The sequence below is a fragment of the Amblyomma americanum genome, chromosome 1, assembly GCF_052857255.1.
Source record: "Amblyomma americanum isolate KBUSLIRL-KWMA chromosome 1, ASM5285725v1, whole genome shotgun sequence".
Lineage (NCBI taxonomy): Eukaryota > Metazoa > Arthropoda > Arachnida > Ixodida > Ixodidae > Amblyomma > Amblyomma americanum.
Window position 1 is genome coordinate 123,621,664 of NC_135497.1, and position 15,447 is coordinate 123,637,110.

At 44.6% G+C, this 15,447-nt stretch overlaps 1 long non-coding RNA gene across 3 annotated transcripts in view; it reads left to right on the forward strand.

Annotated features, from left to right (window-relative positions):
* Positions 1 to 15,447, forward strand: part of LOC144113592 (uncharacterized) — a 39,588-nt gene that overhangs the window by 10,294 nt on the left and 13,847 nt on the right. Inside the window, exon 5 of one of the 3 annotated variants that reach the window (XR_013310826.1) lies at positions 799 to 973. This is a non-coding gene — a long non-coding RNA (uncharacterized LOC144113592). Of the gene's footprint in view, positions 1 to 798; positions 6,467 to 15,447 lie in introns of those variants that run through there. The other 2 variants (XR_013310827.1, XR_013310825.1) reach the window with 2 other exon arrangements.

Here is a 15,447-nt window from a genome sequence, read left to right on the forward strand (position 1 = left end):
ACTATGCTCTGACGCCATGAGCTATGACCAATCCTGAATTAGTGTGACAGCGCGTACTGCTTCTCCGAATGTCAGCTCTACGTGCTAAAAGCTGAAACGCTGCGGTTAGGGCGCTTGGCTACTGATCCGGAGTACCCGAGTTCGAACCCGACCGTGGCGGCCGCGTTTAGATGGAGGCGACGCGCAAAGGCGCCCAGGTGGTCGAAATTATTCCGCAGCCTTCTACTACGGCACCTCTTTCTTGACTCTGTCCCTCCTTTATCTCATCCCTTAGGCGTTACGGCGCAGTTCAGGTGTCCGCTGAGATGTAAGACATACTGCGCCATTTCCTGTCCCAAAAACCAATTTTCAATTTTTTTCGACAGTCTGCTGCTGCGGTGGCTTTGCCGCAGTACTTAGATGCAAAGGGGCGAAGCATTCGAATATGACACGAAAGATATTTTTGTTACCTTGGTCATTGCCGCCGACGGACCGGATGCGTTACGAAGTTCCTTCCGAGCTTAAGACGGCGTAAATGCGGACTGAATTCTGCGAGCGCTAGAAAAGGATATTTTCAGATCTTGTGCCAAGATATTCTGACATTTTTGTGAAGTGAAATTGTCAATGTTTTTGTACATCTTTCAACAGTCAAATTAAAAAAGAATTAGGCGGTTAATTTGGATCATGTCTTCCCGAATAATACGTTTTTCTTGCAGTCTTTTTTTTCATATCAATGAAGTATTACTATATTGCATAGGGAGCAGGATATCAATATTTTTCTCATGAACGATAAATTATTACTTCTTTCTTCCCATCTAGACGAGCAGTTTGCTGATGTGATGTCTCGAGGAAGGCCATTCCAGTCAGCAGCTCCGCTGGGGAAAGAAGATGCTGCAAGAATATTTTGCAGGAACATATGTGAGCAACTGGGAAGGAATGGGATATACGGTGAAATCTGTTGTGTCTGGGAGAACAAGATATGGTGATTAATGAGGTGAGCTGTGGAAAAACATGTTAAATAAGCAGAAGATATGGTGAGGAACAGCGAGATTCACAGACCAGATTATTTTCTTTGTTAAGAGATGCTGCCATCATATAGAATATTATGAGTGTATGAACTTCGTAGCATGGCATTGATGGGACTGTAGTACATTGATTGGATACGTACTTGATGACGGTTCTTCATTGCATGTGCATATTCGAGTCTCGAATATTTGAGTGTGTGGTATATGTAAGTACTTTGCTTGCTGTGGAGCATTATGTAGGTGGACGTTTTTAGTATCCTATTATTTCATGTGAGGAGGATATGATGCGTGTGTAAGCCATATGACCAAGTAGTGCACCAGCTGGCATTGCAGAGGAGATGTTATCAATCGAGGAAGCACTAAAAAGCAACTTGAGGAGGCAATGACCTAAAACAACTTTGAAGAGGTAGGGTTAATTAAGGTTCATCACCCAGTAATTGTCATTCTGCTCATGGTAAATGTCATCTTTAGGGATACTTATATAGATCAATCGATGTACTCTTATACGTATTCACACACGTGCGCAAGCATTGACCAGCCCTTATATGTAGCCTTCATGGATAACGAGAAAGCATCCGACTGAGTCGAAACCTGAGCCAGCAGTCATGCAGGCATTATTTAATCAGGGTGTAGATGAGCCTTATGTAAAACGACCGGAAGATATCTATAATGGCTGCACAGCCACCGTAGTCCTCTATAAAACCAGCAATAAAGTTTTAATAAGGAAGGGTGTCTGACAAGGAGACACGACCTCACCAATGCTGTTCATCACCTATTTATAGGAGGTGTTCAGAGGCCTGGTTTGGGAAACAGCTGAGGACAAGAGTTAATAGAGAATACCTTAGTAATCTGCGATTCGCCGATAACATAACCTTGCTAAGTCACTCAGGGGATGAATTGCAAAGCACGATCAGTTACTTAGAGCAGAACGATTGGTGTAAAAATTAACATGCAGGAAACTAGAGTAATGTTGAACAGTTTCGAAAGTGAGCAGCAGTTTACGATTGTTAGCGAGCTGCTGGAAGTGGTAAGGGAATACGTGTAATTAGGGCACTTAGTGACCACGGATCCAGATCACGTGTGTGAAATAACTAGAATAAGAATGGCTGGAACTCATTTGGCTGGCTTTCTCAGACCATGAATGGAAGTTTTCCAATATCGCTCGAGAGAAAAAAATATGTAACAGCTGTATCTTACCCTTACTTACTTATGGGGCAGAAACATGGAGGGTGATGAAAAGGGTTCAACTTTAATTGACGACAACACAGTGAGCTATGGAAAGGAAATGGTAGGTGTAACATTAAGAGACAGGATGAGGGCAGAGTGGGTCAGGAAACAAACGCAGGTTAATGACATTCCTAGTTTAAATCAAGAAAAAGAAATTGACTTGAGCAGGGCATGTAATGCGAAGGCAAAATAACTGATCGTCTTTAAGAGTAATGGACTGGATACCAGCAGATGTCAAGCATAGCAGAGGGCGGCAGGAAGTTCGTTTACAAATGAGATTAAGAAGTTTGCGGGGATAAGGTGGCCACAGCTGGCATAGGACAGGCTGAATCAGAGAGGTATGCGGGGAGGAGGGGTTTAGGCTGTTAGTCACGCTGGCTCACTGCAGGGAGGTACTAATGGCGGCTTTTTTTCGTTGAGTTGAAGAGCGAAGTCCCTGGGCATATACTGGGGGCAGGTTACCTTTTTTGTGGTTGATGTTGTTCGGGGTGGTTTGGATATGCCAGGATTCCAGAAGGAGCCTTTTCTGGTAATTTCTTTCGGTTCCGATGATGCGGGTTTCTTCAAAGTTTATTCTATGGTCCGAGTCCTCGGAATGCTCGGCTACTGGATTGAGCTCTCTTGCGAATTTGCGGACGTCATTTTTATGTTGCCGAATTCTTGCTTTGAAATTTTTGGTTTTGCCAATGTAGCTTGCGTCGCAGTTGGCGCATGGAATTTTGTAGACAATGCCTTGGGCTCTTTCTCTCGGCGGCTGGTCTTTGGGAACACGTAGGCAAAGCGCAACAGTGTTTGTGGGCTCGTGCGCAACTTGAGATCCGATTTTTTTAGTATTCGGGCGATGGTTTCGCTGACACCTCCGACATAAGGTAACGCGACATATTTTGGTGGTGGCGTTGGTCTTTGTGCATTGATTTCTTGGCGAATGTTGTGTTCTTGACGTTTTAGACGTGTTTTTGCAGTTCTACGCAGCACAGAACTTGACAGAAAAAAGAACAATGCACGATATTCAAAGAACTAATCATGAACGGCTACCCAAAAGACTTTATTCAAAAAACCATTCGACGTCAAAAACACAACATTCGCCAAGAAATCAATGCACAAAGACCAAACAGAATAGGATGATGCGCTTTTCAACAAAAGACCCTTTGTTTCCAGGTGCCTGATTCTCATTGGCTTTAGTGCTGGGCAGACTAACATCAGTTTTCAATTATTCTTACTCTATGCTGCCTGTGCTGGTGTATTGGTTTGTGAGTTGCTGTCCTGTCTGTGTGAAGTCTTGTACCGAAAATCTGTGTCTCATAAACCTCTCAAATTCTTGTAATGTTATATAGGTTTCTGTCGAGACCATTCGCATGTGATGCAAAGAGAAGGTAACCAATGGTCCCTTCGGGTAAAGAGGTGGATTTCTAGAGAAGGCAACCATATGTGGGACAGAAGAAAATACCTTGTGCCATGGCACTCTTTGTCCACAGACGCCTTTGTGCCATTTAAATCTATCATCATCGGGAAGTTTGCTTGGCCAAAGGTGGTCACAGCTGGCTCAGGACAAGGCTAATTGGAAATCAATGGGAGGAGCCTTTGTCCAGCAGTGGACGTAAGTACGCTGATGATGATGAGAGGCCTTTCCAAAAAGTACTCCCAACTAGAGCACTACACGGGCTCAGGCTCACCCGAAAGCCCGGGCTGGGCCTGGGCTTTGGGTTGTGGGCCTGGGCCAGGCTCGGGCCTGTATACTGACCGGCTTGAGCCAGGCTCAGGCTTGTGTAGTGAGCACGTACTTTCACTTAGCGCCCGCTTCTTATGTTCTCATGGGGTTAACAAACTGCAGGTCAAGAAAATATTGTAGATATCTTTCTACTTTTTCCAGAGTACAAACTTGTTAATCTTCAGTAATAAGTCATATGATAGGTTGAACATGCAAACAATGAAAATGATGCGGAAAACAGAATAAATCAGGCAAAACAGCATATATACCACTCTTTACAAAGCTGAAGTTCTGAAGCACCGAAAGTCACAAACACAGTACTTTTGCTTGCCGCCTTCTTAGCTTCACAAAATCGATAACCATAAAGCATAAGTACGGCGTCCACGCACAAAATAAAGCAACATTTTGCTTTACTCGTTCGAATATAGCCTGAGAGGAACAGGAACTGTGAGGCTGTCTTTGCTGTTTGCTGCCAGATGTTCAGCTCTGAATGCATCACACGTATCTCCTCCCCAGCATGCGCCTTGTCTCTTTAATGTTCTGCGCTCGATACTACCGAGTCTTGTATTTCCTGATAACTGTTGTATTATTTGTTTTGTTTAGTTGTGGTACTCCCGCGGGTTTCCCGGAGCATAGGGGAGACTGTGCATGCGGGCAAATCTGGGCCTTGAAGGGTGCATGTAATAAGTGCACCCGTGTAGTGTAGTTTCTCTATTTTGGTCTCAGTATTTGTGCTAATGACTTTTTACAATGTATGGAATTATAATTATGAGACTTCTTTCTGTTGTCTGCCAAGTCCTTTCTTTTTTTTCGAATTTTGTGACGATTAATTCTACAAAAGCTTTCTAAACGAATTGTCTAAGATATGACCGCATTAACACTCAGTTTCAGTGAAGTGTGGGACCTGTAGTAGTTGACATCTTCATTGTGTAATATATCCAAGCCCAGTTGATCTTCCTGCATTTTGTTATTGCTGGATGGTAAGAGACAAGCGACAGTGGGAGAAGCAGCTGTTTGAACAGACGCAAGCGGACACCTGACTGGCTTGCGGTCTCGTGCGACCTTTTGCGTTTCGGTGGCGATCCGATTGCAACGTTACAGCCTGTTCGACATAAGCTTGCAAATATTAAATCCGAAGCTAAGAGACGGAAAACGGCTTGAGTTGATTATTTTCAGCAAGTTGGTTTGTGTGGCATTCAAGGCATTGCACTTTGTTCTGGGCAAAAAAAATAAGTACCAACTCAAACAGAAGCAGACACTAGAGAATTTTAGACCTCTGTTCTAACAACCACTAATGCTTTTTCACTGATATTCACAGTAACAACAATGTTTGTGCTTCTGTAGCAGGTTTACAGCTTTTGTGTTGTTTTGGGCCTGAGCCGGGCCCACCGACTTGTTGGGCCAGGCCGGGCCTGGTAGGTGAGAGCTTTCTTGGGCTCGGACCAGGTCCAGGCATTAGAGAAACTGGGCTGGGCTTGGGCTGGTAGCGGTAGATGGTATCAGGCCCAGGCCGGGCCCGGGCCAATAATTATGGCCCGTGCAGTGCTCTATTCCCAACATTCGATCACCATTCTTCTCACTGGACTGTTGTACGCATTTAGTGCAAGCACAGAGAGAGTGGTGGTGCGACTGTTTTGCATGTGTCGCCAACAGTTCATGGAGCCTATTTTGACTGCTGTGTATAAACAATAGAACGGTCTGTGGGGCTGCATGTTCTGATTCATCATGTGGTCCAGCAGTGCATATTCATCAGTAGTCAGGTCAACTCTTAGTGAAGTAGTATTTCCTTGCTGTAGCCTGCCATGAAAGTGAAATGCGTGTACACTTTGTGGCGCAGCTGGAAGAAATCTGTGCCACTAGCTTGCTTATAAGCTGTCATCCTGTCTCATTGCTTGTATGTGAATATAGTTTTCACAGCTGCCATGCCTGGTGCGTCAGCAAAACCTTGAGTTTCTCCCACGCTTGCTGTATGTCGGTGCCTCTTTGAAGCTTTAGATTCTGGATGCCAACCCTGCTGATAAAGCAAAAGACAACAAGTAGTTTTGCCTTAACTATACAACACGCTATTTGCTAAAATGCACGTGCATATTATTGGCATAGTTGGCATGGCACATTTGGTGGCATATAGTAATAGCATTTAGATTGTTGGCAACTTTGGGGTGAACTGTTTTCTCTTCTTTGTTAATTCATCTGTAGAATGCTTAGGAAGTAACTGTTGCTAACAGTTGTATGACACTTTTAGTGATGCTGACAAAATCAGTAATGCTGATTACTACTCTGAAAGGACATTGCAGTATTTATGTTTTCAATACATCCTTTGTTCAATTTTCAACTACTACACTTCCGAGCATATGGTTTCAGTTTCCCTGACATGAATAAAAGCTATGAAAAGAAGCATTCCTGCCTGTTCATGAAGACCATCAGTGAAATTAATTTGAATTTCTTTGCCTGCAGGAGTAGTAGCCCTGAAAATAGTTTCAGGTGTGTAAGCACCAAATTTTTCTTACAACAGTAGTAGTTAGCACTCATGTTCTAGAGGTTATCCACCTGAAGACAGTCTGGCATCTGGTTAAGCAACTGATGAAATCTAATAAATGAAAGGTGGTTGCTGCATTTTACAAAGCTTGTTGCTGGGCAAATTGTTTCCATTCTGAAGGAAACATGTTAAAACTGTACACTGACAGTATCAGCACTCATCTTGTTCATTTTCTTTCTTACTCGTGTCTTACTAAAGTATTGGCGCTAACATTTTTTCCTAAGATGGCAGTGGTGCTGTGGTGTAGTCTGGTGCAACACAATTCTGATCGCCTCTGTGGTGAGACCTGCATTTCTTTCATGATTGGAATCACATTACTTGAGTTGCTGCTTTGTTCTAGATTGCAGGTATACATGGAGGACAGTGTTGCTTCTCATGCAATGCATACAAATCACTACACTTTATGCTTCTTTGTGCAAAGTTTATGGTCAAACAAAGTGATACTCTCATGTGAAAAATTGGAAGCAAACTTGCTTGCTGCATGAGCCCAATGCAAAAAACTGCTTTCATCATTTGCATCATATATAATATACATGCAACAGACACTGTGCAGCCACATAGCTAGCTAAAGAAAAATTGCTTTTGAAGGAGCATTTTTAGTTTTCTTGGCAGTTGTCTAGTGCTATGGCAAGACAACCAAAAATGTGGTCATGTACCTTAATAGATCTGTCTTGCTGATAAACCCATGTTCATGTGCTGTTAGCTGAGCATCGAACATCTGAGCCCAAGAAGAGATAGGGAATAATGGAAAGGCAGGGAGGTTAACTAGGCAGTGTCCTGTGAAATCAACATCTTAAAGGAGCATACCTAGAGACCTAGCTTTTGGTTGCGTGTTTTCTTGTTTGTCTTGATGTGTAAGGCATTATTATACAAGGATTACCATGCGATATTCTCCTATGACCGTTAAATAATTCATAAGTGAGTTTGTTTCTCGTGCTGTTTCGGTTTCGCTTTCAACAGCCGACTGATGACGGTAACTTCAAAGTGAGCTGATAGGTCATGTGAGGCATGAAAAAACTGCAATATAATCACTTCTTCTACATGTATTGTCATTCCGGCTCATGAGGAAGGCTGGCTTCAGCACTGTAGTGAATTAAAATGATGAAGCAGCGACTATATGGACGTTTTTTTATGCCTCACATGACATATAACCATACTGACGTACGGCTATCATTTGAAACCAAAACAGCATGACAGAAAAATTCGATTGTAATTTATTTTAGTAGTCATAGGCAAATACCACATGGCTATTCATGCATAGTAGTGTCTTCCGCATCATTGTAGAGCATAAGACATGCCACCAAAATTATCTGTCTGTACTCCTTTAAGTTCTTGTATTGTCAAAGATCTTGTGATGGACCTCAGGGTCTACTTGCTAGTGCGTGGGCATTGCAAAGAGCTGAGTCTAGATGCTTGTGACAGGAAGGAGCAAATGCATTTAATGACTGATGAAGATCAGCACTGCTCCAGGAGAAGTGCAGCACCACGCAAACTTACAGTGATGACGGTGACGGAGACTTCTGGTGTTAGCAACACGAATTTCCACCATTCTAACTCCGCCAGATAGGTTGCGCTAAGTGATTTCCATTGGATGTAAGTGTTGTGTGGGTCGTTTCACAGTGGTTCTGCAGGGGAGTCACAGCAAGCACGATCTAACTTTTTCGTCTTGACCACGATGTAGATCCTGTGTTTGCGCTGATGTCTGAATACCTGAGGCATTTGTTATTAACTAGCATGACAGATCCCCATTTTATGAGATCGGGGGGTTTCGAGTGGTTCATAGAAATGTTTCTCAACTTAATCAAGTATTCTCTAACCCAGTGGGGCCAAAAGGCTTGTAATTGGTTCTCTCTGAGTCGTCAAAAGTTCCTCAGTTGGTCTGGTGGGGAGCAGGGAGTGTTTGACATGCTAAACAAAGGGAATGATGTGAGCCGTTGTCCAGCCAGAAAACTCGGTAAGAAGAGGGCAGGGTCCATCAACACTGCTGAAAACAAAAGTGAGGGGATGAGAGTTCAACATTGCCTCCAATTCTTCAAGAATGGTAATGAGGTCATTCTCGCTGGCCACTTATCTTCCCGGCACCCTTTACTGACAGCACAAGTCTTTCATAAAACCCTACCCACCACGGGGAATTTGGGCAAATAAACTTCCATTGTATATTCGAAACCATGAAGAAGGAGAGAATGTCAGGATCTTGAATCATGCTCCATATTTTCTTCAGTTGCTTAAAAGATTTCACGAAAGTTCATGCATTGTCAGTGTTTACTAATACCTGTGCTACACGGGTACGTTGAAATGACATTCGAGTCGAACGGCATTCGAAACTTCAAATGGCATTCGGACTGGATGGATCCGCACGGTGCTACACGACTATTCCAAAAGCATTCGAAAGCTTCAGTATTCTGTCGCCAAGCTACAGGGGTGCTGCTGCCATCAAGTTTTGTTTTAAACAAATATAGCAGCAACAATTTGTATAGTTACAGCCCGCTATAAAATTGCTACTTTTGAAAGTAATATGTCATTTATAATAAATTTTACTATTTATTCATTACTAAACGCATCTGTTCTAACAGAGGCCGATGCCCAAAGCCCTGCCATTTTTTGTATGCGGTCTGTTGGCTACAATGGGCTCTATCTCCTGCGTGTGTCGCAAAAACGAAAAAGTGCAATAAACTTCACCGAATAAAAAAAAAGTTCACTAAATTGTACACACAGACGCACTCGCACACAAAATAAAAAGACAAAACACAGCAAAAGCAACAGCACCAAGTGAAAAAACTGGCACCGGGCCAAAATGGCTGCCTTTCTTTCCTACGGTGGGTTCCAGAGTATGCGGTAAATATTTGCTTCCTAACAAAACTTCTGGAAAAGATCCGTGTAGTGTATATAAATAGTATTTAGAATTTCATTGTTTAACGAACGTATTTGCTCTTCAAAACTTATGCTGCCATCTATGGCGCGAAGACGCTGCGGTAGAGAGTAGTCGCGCTTGCTCCTCGAAGGCATTCCAAAATCTCGAATGTCTCCGCGGAGCTCCGTCGACTGGAATGTCATGTGAACCGAATGCCGTTCAAAAACGTCGTGTAGCAACTCAGGTTTAGCTGTCGAGTCAAATGACATTCGTTTGGAAGGCATTGGAGACGCCCGTGTAGCACAGGTATAACACGGTCACCATCTGGGCAGAAATCGACAAAAGGCATGAAGGAAATTGACAGCCGTCATGTCATCAACTGGTTCGAAATGTACAGCCATTGTGACAGTACAGTCAAAAAGAGTGAGGTATACTTTCCTCTGATCTTCATTTGGGACAAGAAGAGATCCTGCAAATTAGTCGATGCCAATGATGAGGAAGGAGGTTGCAGTCTTGGAAGGTCTACAAGTAACAGCGTTTCCTGGTCAAATATTGTAGACTGCGTCTTCCAACAAATAAAACATTTGCATTTCAGTTTCTTCGCTGACTGCCATCTTCAAGGAATCCAATATCTTTCATGGATCTTCATAAGGGTGTCACAAGCACCGGCATGAAAAACCTTCGCGTGAGCTTGCCAGATAAGTGTATTCAACGACGAATCCTTTGGAAGCAGAATAGGACAACTGGCTGCATGTATTTCGTTTATGCTCGTTGCTTTTCCTAGGACTCGTAATAAGCCCTTGTTGTTGATACTCGGTCTTAGTTGTCGTATCAAGCGTCCTGGAAGGAAATCTCTGTTCCAACAGGCAGTTAACTTCCACTGCAAATCCACTGCAAAGTGGCGCTTTTGCTCGACGCCATTCAAATGCCTTTCAGCATTGACTTCTTCAGATGAACGTTCCCCTATCTTTTTGGGCCTGTTTAGGTTGTGCAGGTATCTAAAAATCTATGCTGTTAATCACAGTAGCCTCATTAAAGAGCTGAAGGTCTTGATGTCGAATAGAGGCTCATCCTGGATCTTGATTTCGAATGTGTGACGGTAGCCAATTCTTGATTGGGCATTGCACACTGTACGGCTTCTTTCGAAATTTGGCCCGGCTGACCTGCCTTATCCCTTATCCACTGTGGATCTAGATTGGAACAGCTTGTCTATGGAGATGCCTCTTGTAAGTAGATCAACTGGGTTCTCCTTGCCAGAACAGAATCGCCAGAGTGAAAGATCGGTAGAGTGCATATCTCTTGAACTTTGTTGCACACAGATGTCTTCCACATACGTGGATCTTTCCAAATCCAGCTGAGAACTATTTGTGAGTCCGTTTAAAAAGGTCACATCGCTGAGGCCAAGGTCACCGTTATGAGAAACATAGCTGTACATTCGCACAGCCATCAAAGCTGACATCAACTTTAGCCTTGTTAGAGTTACCGTTTTCAAAGGTGCAACCCTTGTCTTCGAGAGCAGTAAAACTGTGTCAACTCTTCTGCAAGATCCATGTGTGCATAAATACGTTGCCACATCATAGGCACTCTGACCAGCATCTGCGGAAAGATGAAACTCAGCTTGGCTGATAGGTCCTTTATGCTATTGCAGCGCCTAGATTCTTCGGAATGCTGAAATCCTCAAGTGCATCTATATCTTCTCTCCATTTAAGGCAGGTGTCAGCCAAATGTGCTGGCAAAGGGCCATCCTTTTGAACATTCGCTTCTAATAGGTCTTGAAGAAGAATCTTTGCCTGCACCAAAAAAGGTGCAAGGAAACCCAGTGGGTCATAGAGCTCTGCGACAGCTTTGAGTACGAAGTGCTTCGTGACTTGATGGTATTCGATGAAATGAATCTTACTTCAGGGCTTAAATGAAAAGTAGTCTGTCCACACATTCCAAGACAGCCCTAAAACCTAATTTATTTATTTATTGTCAACTGTATTTGTCTCTTGCATGTTACTAGGTTTGAGGATGTGCAGGCTATTTGAAGACTGTGAACATAGACTGAATACATAATGGACTTGGAGATTACTTTGGCTGAGGAATTCATTTTTATAACGAAAAGCATTGTGCTTAAAATGCACCCCTGGGGAACTCCATATTCTTGAACGAAGTTTCTTGAGAGGCATGAGCCTAGACGTATGTGAAAAGAACGGTTGGACAGCAAATTATTTAGGCAGTTTAACATCCTGCCACCAATGCAAAGCTCTGCTAGGTCGCAAGAATTCCAACCGTCCAGGTTGTGTCGTATGTCTTCTCGGGGCTGAAGAAGAGGGCAAGACAGTGCTGTTTGTGTATAAAAGCTTCTCTGACAGTATTTTTGAGGCAAACTAAATGGTCTGTTGTTGAACATGCCTTTTTAAAACTGCATTGATGGACATGACACGAAAGTATGACAATACTTTTGCTACTCGTACTAAGACACCTATACCCTACTGGTACAGAATTAACTCTATAGCTCACAACAATGTCACTTCCTATAAATACCTCGGAGTTTACCTAACAAGTAAATTTTCATGGCATGTTCATGCGAAATATATCAGTAACAATGCTAATCGTGCTCTCGGTTATCTGCATAATAACTTCTTTCAAGCGCCAAAGCATCCTAAACTAATTTTGTATCAAACATTTTAAGTTTCAAAGTTTATTTCCCATCTAACAAAACAGATGGAAGAATTGTAGAAAAAAGCTGCCCTTGGCCGGCTTGACGAGTCTACAATCCTAATGATCGGCAGGAAGGCAGCATAAGAGTTTATGCAGTTTTAAAAACAAGCACATCAAGGAAACACCAAAGAATACACGAAACAGCAATATGTATACATAAGGAAACTTATAATTTGACCTAAACTAGAATATGCCTCCATAATATGGGATCCAGCTCTTTGTACACTAACTGAAGACATTGAAGCAATCCAACATCAATCAATGCACTTCATTCTATTATGCCTGAACTGCGAGTGTTTCTCTAACAAAGTCACAACTAGGTCTACCGAACTTGCACACTAGAAAGAAAGCTTCCCATTTGTGTTTGTTTCACTATTTATTTCTATAACTCCTTACTGAAAATTTTATTAATTTCTGAACCAACTTATCAACACGTGTCGATCACAGACATAAGATTTGCACCCCACATTGCTGTAATAATAATTGGTTTTGTGGAAAGGGAATGGCGCATTATCTGTCTCATATATCGTTGGACACCTGAACTGAGCCGTAAAGGAAGGGATAAAGGAGGGAGTGAAAGAAGGAAGAAAGAGGTGCCGTAGTGTTCGACTCCGGAATAATTTCGACCACCTGGGGAACTTTAACGTGCACTGACATCGCACAGATCATTGGAACGTGCGCGTTTCACCGCCATCGAAACGTGGCCGCCGCGGTCGGGTTCGAACCCGTGTGCTCCGGCGCAGTAGACGAGCGCCTTAACCAAAGACCGTAGGCATGTCAGCGTTTCCGGCAGCGTTTAGAATTGTTCGTTACATGACCCGATTGCCATTAAACACACTGCAGTTTTTCTCTCATTTTTTTATTTCGTTTTGGTACCGCCTTTAGATTAGGTACAAGTTCAGAAGATCAACAAATCAGATGGCTTCCTACTATATACAACCTGAATGCACTTCACCGTGAAAGCATCACGATTCGCCGACTCAGGCGCCCCGCTGCCTGGGTGTCGGCGGCCAGTGTCTCGCGGTAGTGAGCAGCCTCTTCACGTGTCCGTGATGCTCGGCCCTTGCGACTTGGCCAAGGCATGCCAACGACTTCACAACCACACGAACTGGCAGCACCTAAGTCGCGAGTGGCTGCCTTCTCCTTGTCCTTCGCTCAGTCTGCTGTGTGGCTCCACTGGTGGCGGGTTGAATTCCGGTGTGAGGTCAGCGACAGGCTGATACGGCGGCATAAGATTGGCGCTCGACGAGAGCACAGGCTCGGCGATGCCATCCTCGATTTCAATCCGACAGCAGGATGCAAGGCAACCCATTTTGCCTGGGCTCGTTTGCGGTGACTTGGTAGACAGTGAGTGGCAGATGTTACCTTATGCTGGTCGGGGCTTCAAGACCGCCGTCCTCTTGAAATGTGTCTACGCTCCCTTGGTGAACAGGGGTACCAACGGTAAATGACTGTAGTTCTACGACGCAGCGACGATCGCAAGCTCTGACATTCGACATTCGAACGGAATCGCGCGTGGCGCCCCTATTGCCGCGTGGCGTTCTTCTTCATCGTCGTCAGCTAAGGAAAGTTGAGAGTTTCGTTCCGTAATGATTCCGCCGGGCGACGAAACTAACAATAGACTCTGTTACGAGTGCGCGAGCAGTATGCTTTGCTCGCTGCGCGCGAGGCTCTTGCTGGCCTCACGCGCCCGACGGAATGCAAAAGATAAATATGAGGCTATGGAGAAAGGAAATGCATGTCGTGCTAGGCGCCTTAACCGTGCAGTGAAGCAAGGGATGAAAGGAGGAATTAAGGGGTACGCGTGGAATTAAATACAGGTACCTATACAGGCAGTGAGGGATGTAAGCTGCGTGCAGCCGCCTCAGTGGTTCAGTGGTTATTGCGCTCGGCTGCTGAGCACAGTTAGGTCACAGGGTCAAATAATAATAATTGGTTTTTCGGGAAAGGGAATGACGCAGTATCTGTCTCATATATCGTTGGACACCTGAACCGCGCTGTAAGAGAAGGGATAAAGGAGGGAGTGAAAGAAGAAAGAGGTGCCGTAGTGGAGGACTCCGGAATAATTTTTACCACCTGGGGAACTTTAAGGTGCACTGATGTCGCACAGCACACGGCCGCGCCTTACCATTTTGCCTCCATAAAAACGCAGCCGCCGCGGTCGAACTGATTATGGAAAAACCTGACGTGCACCCGCTTTCAGCTCAAAAACATCACTAAAGGCTTACCTGCCGAAATTCGAAAAAAAAAGTGAAAATGAATGGCCTACCAATTTGCTTTACTTTTTGTTGTGGAATGGAGAGAACTGGAGACGACGGCTTCCGCAAGTATCGTACTCTCACGATCTCGCTAGCCAACCACACACGTCTGGAAGCCATAGCTTGCGTTTGTAGGTTTTAAGTATATGTAAATAAATACGTCACGTGGAAAGAAAAGACGCAGTAACTATCTCACTCTCGGTGGACACTTCAACCGCTCAGTGAGGGAATAGGTAAAGGAGGGAGTGGAAGAAGGAAGACCACCTTTTGTGTTTCGCCTCAATCTAAACGCTGCCGGAAATTGGCCGGGCAGCCGCCGACGGTCGGGTAAAATTCCGGCCGCGTTTCAAATTCCGACGACGATCACGCGAAACCGGGGGTAGTGAGACGACTGCTATGAGACAACTAGCAGTCTAAAACTCTGGATGAAGCAGAGATTGGGTGTGGCGGACTCCTCCAATTATTGTTTTTCACCAAAGTTCCCGATATTATTTTGCTGTGACATGCGAGGCATTCGGGCCGAAAGTTGCGGCAGGGAACCCCACATGCCGGATGCTTGTCGGCGTTTCCTGCAGCATTCGTTAGATGACCCGATTGCCGTGAAAGAGAGGTTAATTTTTGTTTCATATTCTTTTATTTTGCTTTGGCACAACCTTTAGATTGGGTACACGTTCAGAAGATCAACAAATCAGATTGCTTCCGACTATGCACAACCTAAATGCACTTCACCGTACGAGCATCACGATTAGCCGACCCAGGCGCCCCGCTGCCTGGTGGTCGCCGGCCAGTGTGTCGCGATCGTGAGCCACCTCTTCACCTGTCCGTGATGCTCGGCCCTTGCGACTTGGCCAAGGCATGTCGACGAGTTCACAACCCGACGAGTTCACAACGGCACGAACTGGCAGCACCTCAGCCGCGAGTGGCTGCCTTCACCTTGTCCTTCGCTCAGTCTGCTGTGTGGCTCCACTGGTGGCGGGTTGAGTTCCGGTATGGGGTCAGCGACACACTGATGCGGCGGCATAAGATTGGCGCTCGACGAGAGCACAGGCTCGGCGATGCCATCCCCGATTTCAATCCGACAGCAGGATGCAAGGCAACCCATTTTGCCTGGGCTCGTTTGCGGTGACGTCGTAGACTATGAGTGGCAGGTGTTACCTTGT